The sequence below is a fragment of the Dermacentor variabilis genome, chromosome 1 (assembly GCF_050947875.1).
Source record: "Dermacentor variabilis isolate Ectoservices chromosome 1, ASM5094787v1, whole genome shotgun sequence".
NCBI classification, from domain to species: Eukaryota; Metazoa; Arthropoda; class Arachnida; order Ixodida; family Ixodidae; genus Dermacentor; species Dermacentor variabilis.
Window position 1 is genome coordinate 116,847,950 of NC_134568.1, and position 15,915 is coordinate 116,863,864.

The 15,915-nt window shown below is 49.7% G+C and overlaps 1 protein-coding gene across 1 annotated transcript in view; it reads left to right on the forward strand.

Annotated features, from left to right (window-relative positions):
* LOC142583352 (protein qui-1-like) overlaps positions 1-15,915 on the forward strand; it is a 523,212-nt gene that overhangs the window by 141,304 nt on the left and 365,993 nt on the right. The gene's annotated exons all lie outside the window — the stretch shown is intronic.

Consider the following 15,915-nt stretch of genomic DNA (forward strand, 5'->3'; position numbering starts at 1 on the left):
AGTGCTGCCTATTGAAAAAAAAACAACTTTTGGTGTTGTTTCCGGACACTGCGCCGAAAAGTGACCCGGCTTCTGGCACGTATAACACAAGCGCGCTCGCCTCATCTCGAACCGCTTTCTGCGTTTGGCTGCCGCCGTCTCTTTACGTTTGGTCGGACTGCTTTCGCTCGCATCCGCACTACGCGTGTCCCCCTTTGCTCTTATGGGTGTGAACTTCGGCCTCTCAAACTTCGAGCCAAATTCACCCTTTTGACCGTCCTTAGCTCCGCGAGCTCGACGCGTCACAAACTCCTCGGCTAGCTCAGCGGCTCTAGCCACCGTACTCACGTCTGGCCTATCCAAGACCCAGTATCGCACGTTCTCCGGTAACCGACTATAAAACTGTTCTAGCCCGAAACACTGCAGAACTTTATCGTGGTCACCAAACGCTTTCTCTTCTTTGAGCCACTCCTGCATGTTCGACATAAGCCTATACGCAAACTCTGTATATGACTCACTTTTGCCTTTCTCATTTTCCCGAAACTTCCGACGGAACGCCTCCGCAGACAGCCGGTACTTTTTTAGAAGACTCGATTTCACTGTGTCGAAATCCTCTGCCTCCTCTCTATCCAAGCGAGCGACTACGTCGGCCGCCTCGCCGGGTAACAAAGTGAGCAAGCGCTGTGGCCACGTTTCCCGAGAGAACCCCTGCTTCTCGCACGTTCGCTCAAAGTTAACCAGGAACAAACCAATGTCCTCTCCAAGCTTAAACGGCCGCATCAGGTCAGTCATTTTGAACAATACGCGTTCTCCTGCACCGTGTGCCTGACTTCCATTACGAGCGCGTTCCATCTCTACCTCGAGACGCTTCATTTCCAAAGCGTGTTCGCGCTCTTCTTTTTTCTCTTGTTGCTCTCGCTTTTTCTGTTCTTTACGTTCACGCTCTTCTTTTTCTGTCTCCCTCTCTTCAATAGTCTCAAGGCATTCCGACAGCTCGTCATCCTCAGCCTCTAACTCAAGAATAGCCTTTAGCAGTTCAGGTTTTCTTAGTTTGTCTGAGACATCCAGACCCAACTCTCTTGCAAGCTCCAACAATTTCGGTTTGCGCAACGACTTCAAATCCATGGCTGCTCTGAATGCTGCTTTCTCTACTGCTTACTATTGTCTTGCCGCAAACTAACCCGGCAGCAACGACAACCACAATTACCAGCTCTGTTTCTGACACTAACAAAAAGCCTGGCAAAGCTCAGAAGAAGAAAGTCCCGCACTCACCAAACCTCGCAGGCAGGAATTCCGCGCAGTCGTTCCGCTGCAGGCAACCAGTCGTCACACAGGGCTCGTTGCACTGCTCCCGGATCGTCGTTGAGCTGCTCAGCATACAGTCAACTGCATCTCTTTGCTGCTGGCCTCCGTTGTCGCGATCTCGCCGCTGGCAGACCGTTGTTTGAAGTCGTAGGCGATCTCACCGCTGGCAACCAGATGTTTGGATCTGACTGCTGGTACGATCTGTTGGGAACTCGGCGCTGACGCCCGTGGTTGTACCTGGGTCGCAAGCCCCAAGGGTAGCGTTGGCCTGGCGGCCTGGGGTACAACTGCAAGCATCCGAAGGTCCCGGCAAAGCATGAGTCGACAGGTAACAACGAAACAACTTGTTTATTTTAACATCGCAAAGAGTTGGCGGTCAGGTTGACCGAAGTAGAGAGACGGGAGAGCACTTCACTCAACAGAAGAAATCGGAGCCCTCCTCTTGGCGTCCGGGGGCAGCTGTTTTTATACTCTCGCAGTTGAGGGCAAGAAGGAACCCCTCAAAAGACGAGCACGTGAATGTACAATGGGCTAATGGTGACGCACACTGTCGTGGCGATGCCGTAGCACCATGTCGTGGCGCTGCGCACGATCTCGTAGCACCTGGTCGTGGCGCTGCGCAGCACACTGTCGTGGCGCTGCCGGTCGGACACAATGACTGTAACGAGAAGATGGTCCCTGCTTTGGCATCGCCTGTTTCGGGCACAATGACTGGAACGAGATCCCTGCTTTGGCATCGCCTGTTTCGGGCCCAATAACTGGAATGAGATCCCTGCTTTGGCATCGCCTGTTTCGGGCACAATGACTGGAACGAAATCCCTAGGCGGTCGCATCGCCGCAGACGCGCCTGGAAACACCTGGCGATGAGTGTTGCGGTGACGACGATCGGGCCAAAATGTCCGCCGCCCCGCCGCCGTCGCGCCGGCAAAACCACGTGTCGCAGGCGAAACGCAACACTAGGCGGTTTCGAGGCACACAATATCGTGGCTATATATACTGGCACCGTTGCTTCTTGAGGATCGCGTGTACGTGTGATGTCTTTCAAATTTCTGCATTGGGCGTTTCTGAAATGTTTGTGTATGTCATGATATATGTGCTTTCATTGACTTGTTCCGTCGAATTCGACGCGGTCTCGTGTGCATATTTCGAAATTTGACCAGCAGCCTCTGCATGTAAACATGTTCGCGCAAACTCACGCGATGGCTCTTTTTATACTCCCGTTGCACCTCGAAAAAACTCCGTCAATAGCAAAGCAAAAAATAAAGAAAGTACAGAAAAAAACTCCCATAATTCCACGCGAAAATTCCGCTCGTGCGGAGTAAAAATTCTACTCCGATCATACGGAGCAAAAAAAACTCCTAACCGGGGGGTCGCTATAGGACAAGCAGTATACTCCCACCTCGGAGTTATTTCCGTTTACAGTGTACAGACAGTTGGATATATACAGCCATGATATATAATTAAAGCACAATGGTAAAGCTAAAGCTCGAGGTACAATAAAAAGAAAAAAGTTAACAGAATAAAGTGTAATAGCTTTCTAAGCTTTCTCAGCTTTCAAACAAAGCAAACAAAAGTAAACAAATTTAATAAAACACAAGTATACAGCACACATTACATTGCACATCTGGCCTTCGCAACAGGAAAACGAGTCTCGTCACAATGATTGAGATTCGGCGGATCCTCATAGGGGTTTATATGTTTTTACGAAATTTTTTTTTCGCCGTGTAGGCTTAGAGCGGCTACGGTATGGCGCTACTAGGCATGAGGTCGCGGGATGAAATCCCGGCCGCGGTGGTCGAATTTCGATGTGGGAGAAATTGGGGATTTTTGCCGTGCATTGGGTGCACGGTAGAGATCCCCAGGTGATCAAAATTAAGTCAGAGTACCCCCTATGGCCCCCCTTGCAATCATATTGTGTTTTTGGCACGTAATACCCCCGAATTTAATTTTTTAATTCTTATATGTTTTTCAAGGAAAGTCCGGGTAATTTCGCGCCATAACCTACAAGAGGTTAGAAAGCAGCGATTATCGGTAAAACAAGAAGAGCTTCTGTGAAGGCCGCCATGAGAAACCTTTAGTCATCAGCTAAAGTCATCGGGCTGTGCCTCTGATTGCGTTCCCCTTATAAATATAGATTAAGACAGTATATGGACTATTTACGTAGTCTTCCTAGAAACGACGACGAAGTGTCCTGTGTGGAACGCTGCCGTTTTGTCTCTAAGAATTTGAAGCTACTTTGTGGGAGACGCCACTCCCTTAACTACGGCGATGGACGTGGAGTCACCTGGAGGGGTTACTGGTCCGTCTACGTCAACAGCGGCCGCACCGAGAAAGCGGTCTAGTCGCCCGAGTGACACCGACAGCGAGGACACTGTGATCTACTCAGGGACCAGTGATGAAACCTCGGATGACAGCGACTTCGTGCCCGTAGCGAAGCACAAAGCAAAGAGAAGATTCGTCAGGACATCTCCTTCCACAAGTAAGGCAACTGTGATCCCGACGCGAAATCCATCAACCCTCACAATTTTATTTGCGCCTGTGGCTGCTAGCGACAATCTAAACCGGATCAACCGCCAAGCCACATCTGTGTCGCTCGAGGCACTTGTTCCAGGTCAGATCAAAGATGTAAGGATCAACGCCGGTAAGAACATCCTCGCTATAGATGTCACAAACCGCAGCGCGCTAGACATTCTGAGCAACGTTAATGTGCTGGATAGCATTAACGTACGCTGCTATAAACCAGGCGATCATGACTCTACGGCCGGCGTTGTGTATGACGTGGATAATTCCATAAGCGATGCTGACCTGCATATACTCATCAAGCCGGCGACAGAGGGAATTGCCATATTGCAAGCCCGTCGCCTGGGAAACTCGCAGTGTGTCAAGTTAACTTTCAAAGGAGACAGCCTACCGTCCCACGTCAAGGTCGGTCACTTACGACACATTGTTCGGCCTTTTGTGCCAAAGCCGCTTCAGTGCAGGAAGTGTCAAAGGATAGCGCACGTTAGTGCGGTTTGCAAAAATGCTGCCGCGTGCTCACGGTGCTCTAGGTCACACAGCTCCGACGCCTGTCGTGCAGAAAACCAAAAGTGCGACAATTGTCAGGGCTCTCACGATGCAGCTTCAAAGAATTGCCCACATGTGAAAAATGAGGCGAAAGTCTTGAGGCAAACGGTCAGGGATGGTTCCTCGCACTAGGAGGCTGCCGCTAAGGGGCGACGTCGACGTTCACGTCGCCGGAGATCTCGGAAACCCACTGCTACTGCTAAGGATGCACCGCGTCCACTGACAGTCCACACACTTCCTCATACAACTAGCAATAGTAGCAATGAGGTTCCTCAGCAGAAAGTCTCCAATAGCATTGCCCCATGCGAGGAGTGGCCGCCATTGCCACGGCTAGATCCACCAGCGGAGCGACGAGATGTAGCACGCTCGGCGAATCATGCTTCACCTTCTGGCAGCAACCAAGACGACGACAAACAGGTTGTCACCATGATAAGGGCCCTTATGAACATGCTACGAGTACTACTGACCGCCATACACACTCCGGCGGCTCGAGGCGCACTTCAAATACTGGATGCCCTGAATCCCGTACTGTCCGGGCTTGAGAAGCGCCATGGCTGCTCCTCTACATTCGTTCTTAAAGAGGTCAAGGAAGCATCTATCTTCCAATTGAATGTCAGAGGCATTAAGTCCCGCATTTCGAACTTTCGTCCGTTTGTTTTTAAGAACAAATTTCCAATAATCGTCATTTGTGAGCCAAACGTTGAGAGCGCCCCTTGCCTATCAGGATATGAAGCTTTCATGTCTGCCACCTGCAGCGACCGCAGCAACGTCATCGTTTATATCAGGTGCGATTTCACGTATGTTTTACACCGAGTTGCACCTGATGACGACAATCAGTACGTATGTTTGACTATAAAATGAAAGAACGTCGCATTCACGCTCGTAGGTACCTACATTTCACCTTCGAGTCGATTTGACAACGCAAGACTAGGTGCAATTTTAACAGCGACACCTGGACCATTTGTTATTACCGGCGACTTCAATGCGCATCATCCGCTATGGGAAAGCTTAAAGATGGACTGTCGAGAAAGACGTGTACTATCCTTCGCGTCGGACCATGAGCTCTGCTGCCTAAATGATGGCAGTCCTACTTTTCTGCGGGGTTTGACATACAGCAGCTGCCTGGACTTAACTTTTGTTTCAAGATGCCTCAGTGCCAGTGTGAAATGGTTCACGGACAACGAAACGCACGGTAGTGACCACGTTCCAACATATGTTAAAATCGACGGCATACGCAAGTCACACTCTACTACAGTTCTTCATCACATCGACTGGCATAAATGCACGTTGCTCATGGAGAAGAATTGCCAAGATGTCCAGGACTGTCTACCTGGAAACATCGAGAAGCTAATTAACGCCGCTGCTCAAGAAGCCACAAGATCTTTTAGGCCTATTACTAAATTTTCTGAATTCGAAGCAGAATTGGAGTGGCTTCGAGCAATCCGCCGTCGGGCGGAACGAAGGTACAGGCGCACCAAGTCCATCTACAACCTAAGGGAGGCGAGACGCATACAGAAAAAGATCCAGCGTCGGATCAACTCCCTGCAGTGTCTAAGATGGAAAACCTTCTGTGCTTCCCTTGATCCACATAAACCCCTGTCACATATATGGAGAACAGGGCGTGGTCTTCGAACATCACCGCAACAACGCCACCCCTTCAGATGCCTGGCTCTCTATACCAAGGTCGCAGAGAGATCGACGTAGCGGAGGACTTCTGTTCCAAGGTTGCTGGTCTACCCCCATCGTTCGCTACACATGATCCCCGTGATGTTCCAACCTCGCGGGATTCTCGTATGGCCAATCTGTTTTCCATCGAGGAGTCGCAGGCGGCGTTGGCAGCGTGCAGACGTTCCTCATCGCCTGGGCCTGACGGGGTGACATACGCAGCTCTTGGAAATCTCGGTCAGACAGCCCGGCATGCACTTCTATACGTGTACAATAATTCATGGCGTGAAGGAGTAGTTCCTGCTGCATGAAAGTCCAGCCGCCTTGTGCCTCTGCTCAAACCAGGTAAATCACCCTTAGACGTGGCGTCTTATCATCCCATTGCTCTCGCCAGTTGTCTAGGAAAGGTGATGGAGAGGAAGGTGCTGACGCGTCTAGAGTGGTATCTAGAACACTACAAGTTATACCGTGACGCTATGGCAGGCTTTCGACGCGGACGCTCTTCTGTAGACAACGTCATAGATCTTGTCTCGTCTGTTCAGCACGAAAAAAGCCTCAGGAGGCTGTCAGCGGCGATGTTCCTGGATGTTAAAGGCGCTTATGACGACGTAACCCATCAAGCCATCCTGGACGCCTTGGGCGATGTCGGCCTAAGCGGCCTTGTTTTTCTGTGGATATCCAGCTTCTTGATAGACAGGTCATTCTTGGTGCAAACAGAGGATGGTGCGTCATCACAACACAACACCTACCGTGGCATACCACAAGGTGGAGTCTTGAGCCCTACTCTATTTAACCTCGTGCTCATTGACCTGGTTCATACCCTTCCGCAATCCGTCCATGTATCGATCTATGCAGCCGGTATATGCATTTGGTCATCAGGAGCGAAGCGTCCCCAGGTGCGCGCCAGATTTCAAAAAGCGGCCACACTAACATCAGGTTATCTTCGAGCGCGAGGCCTGGAGGTGTCCTCCGAGAAGTGCTCTATAGTCGCTTTCACGCGCAAAGCAATGAAACCGTACGTTATCAGAATTAATGGACAGCCAATTGCCTACGAGAAGACGCACAGTTTTCTAGGAGTGATAATAGATCTAGACCTTTCCTGGAGCCCTCATATCTCCTACCTAAAAATAAAATTAGTCATGATAACCCACGTGCTCAGATTTCTTGCGGGAAAGTCATGGGGTGCGTCTGTGAGTACGATGCTCCAGCTCTATAACGCACTGTTCCACGGTCTCCTGCGCTATAGCTTACCTGTACTGAGTGGGACCGGTAAGACCAACCTCCGTGCCCTCGAGTCTGTACAAGCTCAAGCGCTGCGAATTTGCCTTGGTCTTCCCAGATGTGCATCTACGGCAGCAACCATAGCCATCGCGCATGACCACCCCATCAATACGTATCTTCAAGTCGACAATTTAAGGATGCACATCAGGCACTTCGCCCGACTTCCATCGCATCATCTCGCCTCCCTTCCTGCCGCTCGACCTCGTTCAGCGTTTAGCAAGATTATTGCCGCCAACCATGGAACTTTACCGTCAAACTTCATGTCTGCAGCACGACCATCTCTACCGCATTGGTGCCTCCATCCACTCCAGGCTCTTCTTGTTATTCCCGGTATCAAAAAGAAAACGGAGATGTCAACTTTCGCCCTCAAACAAACCGTGCTTTCAGTGCTACATGACAAGCACAGAGGACGCATCCACGTTTACACGGACGGTTGTGTCTCCTCTAAATGTTCAGCTCGAGCAGTGGTGATTCCCGCAAAGTCCGTCACCCTTAAGTTCAAGATATCCCACATTACATCATCGGCGGCTGCAGAACTCGCAGCTATCCGTGCTGCTCTGGAGTTTATTGTTGACAAATCACCAGATTCGTGGTCCATCTTATGTGACTCAACGGCAGCTCTCCAGTGTCCGATGTCCCCTTTCAACCACGGACCAAATGTGCAACTAGTCGCAGACATCCGACTACTCCACCATCACGCAATCAACAAGGGACACATCATCTACCAGTGGATACCGGGTCACTGCGGAAATTCGGGAAATGACAGTGCGGATGACGCTGCCCGGTCGGCCCATGAGGTGTCCAGATTATACCCATACCGCTGTCAAGAACAGATGCAGCCACAAGTCTTCGCTCCCTCGCCCGCGAGCTTACGCAGAATCTGTGGAACGCCAGTGAATGCACGAACGTACGTCTCCACAGATTGGATCCACGTCTGCAACTCCGCCTACCACCAGGGAAGCAACACTTCTGTGCCGCCTGTGGCTCGGCGTTACATTCACGAACTCCTACTCATTCCGCATTGGAATGCCCGACACCCCTACTTGTGACACCTGCGGCTGCGAGGAGACGATTCAGCACCTCCTTTGTGACTGTCCCCGTTACAAAGTGCCAAGAAAAGTTCTCGTGACCGCGCTTGAAAAACTGGAAAATCGCCCCTTTACAGAGGAAAAAGCTCTAGGACACTGGTCCAGACGGGCTTCAGCACTCAAGGCCCTTGAGGGCTTTGCTGAAGTTTTTAAGGACATGCGAATTGTGCAACCGCCTTTGAATGTTGTAGCGCGTAGTATCGCGTCACTGTGTGATTTTTCTGGTTTCCACTTTTTTTCTCTTCTTGTTCTTTCTCCTTTTGTTCCCTTTACCCCTTTCCCCAGCACAGGGTAGCCAGCCGGTAGTTACACTGGCTAACCTCCCTGTCTTTCCTCCCCTTTGTCTCCTCATCCTTCCTAGAAACCTATTTGCCTTTCTGCCGATTTAATCCCTCGTCAACAACAACAAAATAAACGGCGTTTTTTTTTTAGACCATACAGATTTTTTTATTAAAAAGGTAATGAGCGCAGTGATCGTGGCGTTTTTGCTGACAAGTTCCTAGCGACGCGGACACACTTTGCCGCTATTAACGTGAGCTTCAGAAAACTAATTATCGAAAATTTGGCAAGGAACTTGTTTATTATAATGCATTAAGGGCGCGGTAGAGTCGTAGCGCGTGGTGTGCACTCTAAGTCGTAAACCGGTGGCCCCCGCCGCTGATGGTGTAAACAGGCACTGTCGCCGGTGACCGTGTCCCCCGCACGGATTCGCGCCTGCCGCGCGCGGACCCGTGAATGCAAGGCGTTGGCGGAGGCATTTTATTCCGGCTAACACTGTCCCACGAAGGCGCACTCGTACGGGGACACGCCGCCGATGCACGCTTTGACGCCTGTCAAATATACATACTTGCCAAGTCTCCCGAATTTATCGTAAAGCTTACGACTTTAAGCTTGTTTGACGATTTTAGGAACGTTTTCTCAAGTTTTACGAAAAATATTCGCAGTTCGCAAAATCTTTTTAAAGATACCGAAATAAAGGTAGCGGGGGGGGGGGGGGGGGGCGCAAGATCACAGAAAGATGCATGGAAGAAGTAAAAAATGTGATAGTATCTGTGTCGTCCTATTGAGGCAGCACTAGCTGCCATAAACTAGAGGGGTAATTGATTCGAGAAAGCTTATTCAGAGAATTACTTGAAGCAGGAGAAATCGCTCACAGAATTGTCGCCGAAAAAGTCACCATGATCTAAAAAATTATGCGTCGCTTTCAGTGTAAAGATAAATCGTCGTTACTTAATTGCGCATGTATCCCATAACCTCTCCGCCGCCAACCCCAATCCCCTACCCCGCGGCTGCGGATATTTTACGAATATTTGTGTTTACAGGTTTGTAGGTATGAATTACACAGCGTTCCGCCCGCAACGCCAAGTTGTTTACGGAAGCCACACAATATTGACGTTTCCAATGCTGTATCCGCATGTTGCATCGGGGGTCGCGTCTCCTTGCCTAACATTGCCCACCGATAAAGCCTGTTAAGGAGCCTATTTCGTTTTTGCTGGCCTATAGATTGTCTATAATCAGTCATTAATGTGCTCCATACATTTTAGTTCATGAGAACTGTTTTTACGGCTTTTTACCTGTTCTCCTCGCAACATTTCTTTCTTGCGGAATAAATTTCACTTTCAATTTCAAGTCCTCGAAGGTTTGTGAGAAACTTCCTAGTAAATTCCTAGCAATCTGAGCTTTTGTGGCGCTTGCCTACATATAGGGTCACGGATATGTGCAACCTCTGTGATGATGATGATGATGATGATGATGATGATGATGATGATGATGATGATGATGATGGTGGTGGTAATGATGATGGTGGAATGATATCACGCGCGTGGCGGTAGCAGACGTCGGGAATTCTAGTCAGCCTTCCCCGTTGCGTAAGCATTGCTCAAAAGCTCCAGAAAAACGAGGTCAGCTTTCTCCTTTATCCTCCAGAGCTCTCTATGTAACACCAAACCCCAGTAAGGACACAAAATTTCCTGCTCCTAGTGCTATGTGGCGAATTCCCCTCGTCGTTTTCGGTCATTCTGTCAGCCTTTTTCCTTCGTATTAATTACGCCTCTCTCTCCACTAGTCGTTTAGAGGACGTATACGTGAATCTTCAAGCGAGTGACAGGATCAAGCTAGGATTTCGCAAGTCCAAATATCTCAGAGGAAAAACTAATGGCTGCACGCCAGATCACAGCGGACGTTGTCATGCGCAGCCCACTGAAGGGGCCGACTACGTGACGCGACGCACTATATAGAACTTCCGGTTGAATCGTTGCCTCGCTGGTGGAGCAAGCGAGAGCGCAATCTGCCACGGGCGAGTTCGTCCGTCACGACCAGCGAAATAACGTAAATCCGACCAGCGGAAACAACCTTTCCGCCTCCGGGGACAAAACAAATCACTCCGAATCGAGCACTGGAAATGATCTTTGGCGGCTTCCTTTTCCTTTTCCTTTCTTTTTTTTTATGCATTCAAGGACGCGCATACACTTTTAAAACAGTTGCACCCTTTGGGGGGTATATTTGCCACACAACGATAATCGTCATCTGCCTTGCTTGCGTTTCCTTTCTTGAAAACTCGGCAGGCGCTACTTTTCTGTCGGGAATGCTATGTCACGCTGATAACGCTCATGCCGTTCGTGACTTGGAAGTACCGGGCTCGCAGCGTTAAAGAAAGGAAATGCGGGCAAGGTAGATGACGATTACTGTTGTGTGGCAAATATAACCCCAAAGAGTGCAGCCGTTTTTAGACTGTACGTGCTTCTCGATGTAACCTCCTTGCGGTTTCGCTGCAGCGAGCTGTAGCTTTAATAACAGCGATAGTTTTAACCTGAAGACCGAGGCGCAGGCATACTATAAAACAAGACAAGCAAAGGTGTCCCATCGAGCTCGGCACAATAAATAAAAAGAGAAAGAGAGAGAGAGAGAGAGAACTTTTTAGGGTGTACGAATCGGCATAGTCATAATTTAAATCAGAGCAATCGAACATTATTATGCTAACTTCAACTTTACATTGAAAGAAAAATAGGTGTAATAGAGGTTAGTTGTAATCAAACAATAGTTCTTCTTGCGTTCTTGCATTCACTAGCACATTTGGTCTCGGGGTATTTCACAAAAATACTCGACTCGTTCAAAAGGTTTGGCGTGCATTTTCATTAATATGTGTCGCCGGACGTGCAAAGGCTGTTAGTGACGTGTACATGCTCATGTATCTGTAAGACATACAGTGGACTCCGTATAACCGAAGCCATCACTGAAACGGAAATGCCAGATAAACGGAACGATGGCCACATCTGGTTGGCCGCCCATTGGCACAATGCTAACAAACTTCGAGTTAAACGGAAGGCATATTTTTGTTCACTCCAGTTAACGGGATTTTAAACATAAGTACCACCCACCACATCGGCGTGCGGAAAAAGTTCGCCTATCATGTCAAACTGTGACGCTATAAATGGCGAAAAAAATCAGGTCTGTCAGACAGTTGCGGCAAAGTTAATGCAAATTATGGATGTCGAAGCTGCATTGAATTGAACTCTGTGGTTTTACGTGCCAAAAGCACGATTTTATTAACAGGCACGCCGTGGTGGGTTCTCTGGATTAATTTTTATCACCAGGGGATCTTTAACGTGCCCCCCCAAAGCACGGGACACGGGCGTTTCTGCATTTCGCCCCCATCAAAACGCGTACGCCGCGGCCGAGATTCGTTCCTGCGACCTCGTGCTTAGAAGCACAGCACCACAGCCGCTAAGCCGCCGCCGCGTGTAATGTCGAAGCTTTAGCGTTGTTTCCACCCTGAGGGCTCCTCTAGGCTAGTAATAATTTCTAAGGAGGAAGAGAGCTCCACGCAGTCAGTAGAGTGTTGCAGTCAAATTGCAAATATAGCTGCTTCGTTCACATCGCCAATAATAAGAGACCGCAGATGATTCCCTTGTTACCTGCGGTGAGGAGACAGGTGAAAATATTATCCGCCAAGTTCGTGGCAAATACCGTAATTCTAGCGGCGTAATTCCCAGTGCACGTTACAGGAGATGCAGCTGACAGTCTGCAGCGCTGTTTCGAAAGAATTATTGGCAATCGTTTCGCGTACGAACAGCAACGTTACGCAAAAGAAGCTGCAATACAAAGAGGCCCCCAAAGTAATATTAAAACGCTCAGGTGCCTTCCGAATAAAGCGATTGTTGGTGATGCTTGTCTGATTTTCCGAATTGAAATTCACTGAATTTTTTATTGCGATAGCAATTATATGGATACTCCAGATGCATTTCTGCCGTCGGCGTCGGCGTCGCCGTGATGATCCGTATAAAGTTCAAGGGTGATAGCACCGTCACCCCGCGCCCTACGCTGTATGTTTGAGTGAAAGCGGCTGAAGGGGAGCCGAGGATCGCGGCTCAATCTCGCCCGCGCGAAAGGGAAGAAATGCGGGGAGGAAGCGCGCTGTCTTACGTCGCGCGCGAGGCACCCAACTTTGCGAGGCACCGGGGGGAGGGGAGGTAGGGGGTGTGGTGGTTTTACTCTGGCTGCAACTGCTAATGTGGCTAGCACATTGTAATGTGGGCCGTGTCTTGAGAGCGATCTGCGTTGGGGGTAGAATCTAGGTTCGTCGATGCCTCGTAGCCTTGTGCGTGCTGTATGTTCTTGGCGGTCAGTTTGCATTGAAGCAATCTCCAACGTCACTTCGCTCGCTATTGCTGCCGCGCTTCCTAACGCCAGCGTTTTCACAGCGAGTGTCCGCGGTCATCGAGTGTGGCGTGTTCATGTGTGGTGTGCGCGCTGACACTATGTTAATTTAGTTAGCACGCGAAGGTTCACAAGTTGATGGGACTGATAAAAGCACTATCCTTACTTCGTATGGCTGTCTGCTAATTTGTTATCGCAATCGATAATTCGCCTTTCAGGCGAAACTCCAATATTTTTTTTCTGCCCCTTCGAGCTCCATTGAAGCGGAGTATATTGTAGGTTCTCTCGGGGCCAACTCACATTCACATTTAAGCTGTCAAAAAACGCCACGCGCGTTTCTTACAGTGTAGACCGACGGGATATGACTGTACTATCCGTCTCCTCACACGTGTACCGGTGTTACAACAATTTATTTTATTGCAGTGGCAATTATATGAACGCTCCAGGCACATTTCTACCGTCGGCGTTACCGTGAGGTTCCGTATAAAGTCTAAGAACGATAAAATCGTCGCCGCGCACCGTATGATGTATGTGCGAGTGAAAGTGTGCGAGGGTGAGCCGATGATCGCGGCTCAATCACGCACACGCAAGCGAGGAAAGCGTGGAGGAAGCGCGCCGTCTTCCGTCGCGCGCAAGGCTCCAGGGGGAAGGTAGGCAGGGGGGGGGGAGTTCAACTCCGGATGGCCAGGGCGGCCGCGCCCGCCCGCCCGCGGTCCCTGGGTCTTGAAAGCCATTTGTGATGTGGACAGAATCCTCCCGTGTGCTGCGTTTCCGTGGCTTAGTTCGCGTTGATGCTAGACACAGCACGAAGGTCGATTCGCTCGCTGCTGCTGCCGCGCTTCCTTACTCCAGCGTTTGACCGCGAGTTTCCACGGTCATCGAGTGAAAAGTGTTCATGTTTGCTTGTGCGCGCATGACACCATGCTTGTTAATTTAATTAGTATGCCTTTGTTTAGAAGTTTATAAGGCCGATAGAACTATTATTCTTACTTTGTATAGATGTCCACTAATTTGCTATCGCAATCGATGCTTCGGCTTTCGGGCGAAACTGCGACTTTTTTTCACTTTCCTCTATTGATTCCTATGCACACTAAGCATTTCAATCCCTTATTAGTGTCTAAAGGTTGCCTGGTTTGGCCCGTGGCTACCTTCACCCTTAAGGGGTCGGATCAAATCATTGATGGCGACAAATTAAGTTTTCTTTTAGAGCGCAGCTCTTTGGCGTCCGTTCCTGGGTTTCGCGTCGTCGTCGTCGTCGGCGTCGTCGTCGGCGTCGTCGTCGGCCTCGTAACCAGCTCCGCCCCCCTTTCATCCCCCCAGCGCTAGCAGCGACCGACTGATACCGCTGGATGCCGCTGACGCCGCTAGAGAGTCAAGATAACGTGACTGCATAGAACACCGTCGCCGCCATGCAGAAAGAGGAGGAAAGGGTCCCCCCCCCCTGTTCTTGTGTGGCGGATAGCTGGGGTTGACTCACTATCGCCGTCAGCGGCATCAGTCAGTCGCTGCTATCTCTTCCCTCCTCCCTTTATCGTGTTGTCCGCTTGCTGCGCGCGCTTCTGCCCCCATCGTTTGCCGCTGGGTGTACACGCCGCCCCCCTCCGCTTCCGCTTACTGCTGGTTGCTCTCGACGGCGGCGATGAGCCTCCGCTTCGGCGGCGCGAACTGCAGGGTCTTCTCGGCGGCGGCGATGAGCTTCTGCTTCAGCCTCGCTTACTGCTGGTTGCTCTCGACGGCGGCGATGAGCCTCCGCTTCGGCGGCGCGAACGGCAGGGTCTTCTCGGCGGCGGCGCTTAGCCTCTGCTTCCCCCACGGCTGTGACAACCTCGCGAGGCACTTGTATAGATCTCGTCTTTGAGAATCAAGCATTGGTGTACCAAGTCGAACATATATCAGTCTATTTCTCCGACCACAAAGCTTCCTTCATGACTGTCAAGAACTGTTAGTGGAGTCTTTGTTAAAGGAATACGTGTGAAAAATAAAAAAAAAATTATGTGATAGCGCATACATGTGTTGCTCGATTTCTTTGCCCCAATCTATCCAAAAGGTGAAACAGCTTATTTGCTGCGCTCAAATTTCGCATTAGGAAGTAACGTAATCGTCGGTAATTTTTTTTGGTGACCTTTCTGTGGCAAGTAAACATGACGATGGGTACTACAGATGACAGGAAAGCTGCATGAAACATACATTAATAGCTATTGCTGAGAAGCTCTTGTGTCAGATGTTTCGGTAGGTGGTCAGAATCACTACACAGTTTTTAACCACGGCTTTTCCCACATCAGCTAACCTAAGCTCGCCTTCAGCTCGTCTTCGTGGTGCCGTGTAAACGTTTATTACAAACCGTAAAATACCATATACATCGGAGCTGGCAGGGTAATTTCCCTACGGGGGAAAAAGAAGGCAGACGCGGCCCATTTTCCTCAGTATTTCCTCGTTATAACGCTCTATTGTATGGCAAGTAGTGAACCACGGACTAGCCCAGTTATCTGTGCTGAAATTCATTTCTTTCCCATGTGGCTGCCTTTTTCCACACTCGCGGCTTTGTGCCTAATCTCCTGCATTTGTTGAAAGTTCTCGAAGAGTCGTTTTCTTTTTGAACACGTTGCTGTTATTTCAAGCACCTAACAATCATCGCAACGACCCTGTTTAACCTCAGGTCAAAAGAGACGTTGCGCTTTTAACGAAAACCTCTGCTGAACCGCGGATTTGAATAACCTTAGGCAACATCCATCCAAGACACGACCTGCCAACATCAGCTCATTTCAAGCCTTCAAGCTTCGAGACGACAGTACGTACAATGTTATGAAACTGTCATTGACAGGCAGTCTCTCTACGCATACCCACGCTCTGGAGCGTATGTCCACTTGGAAATGCC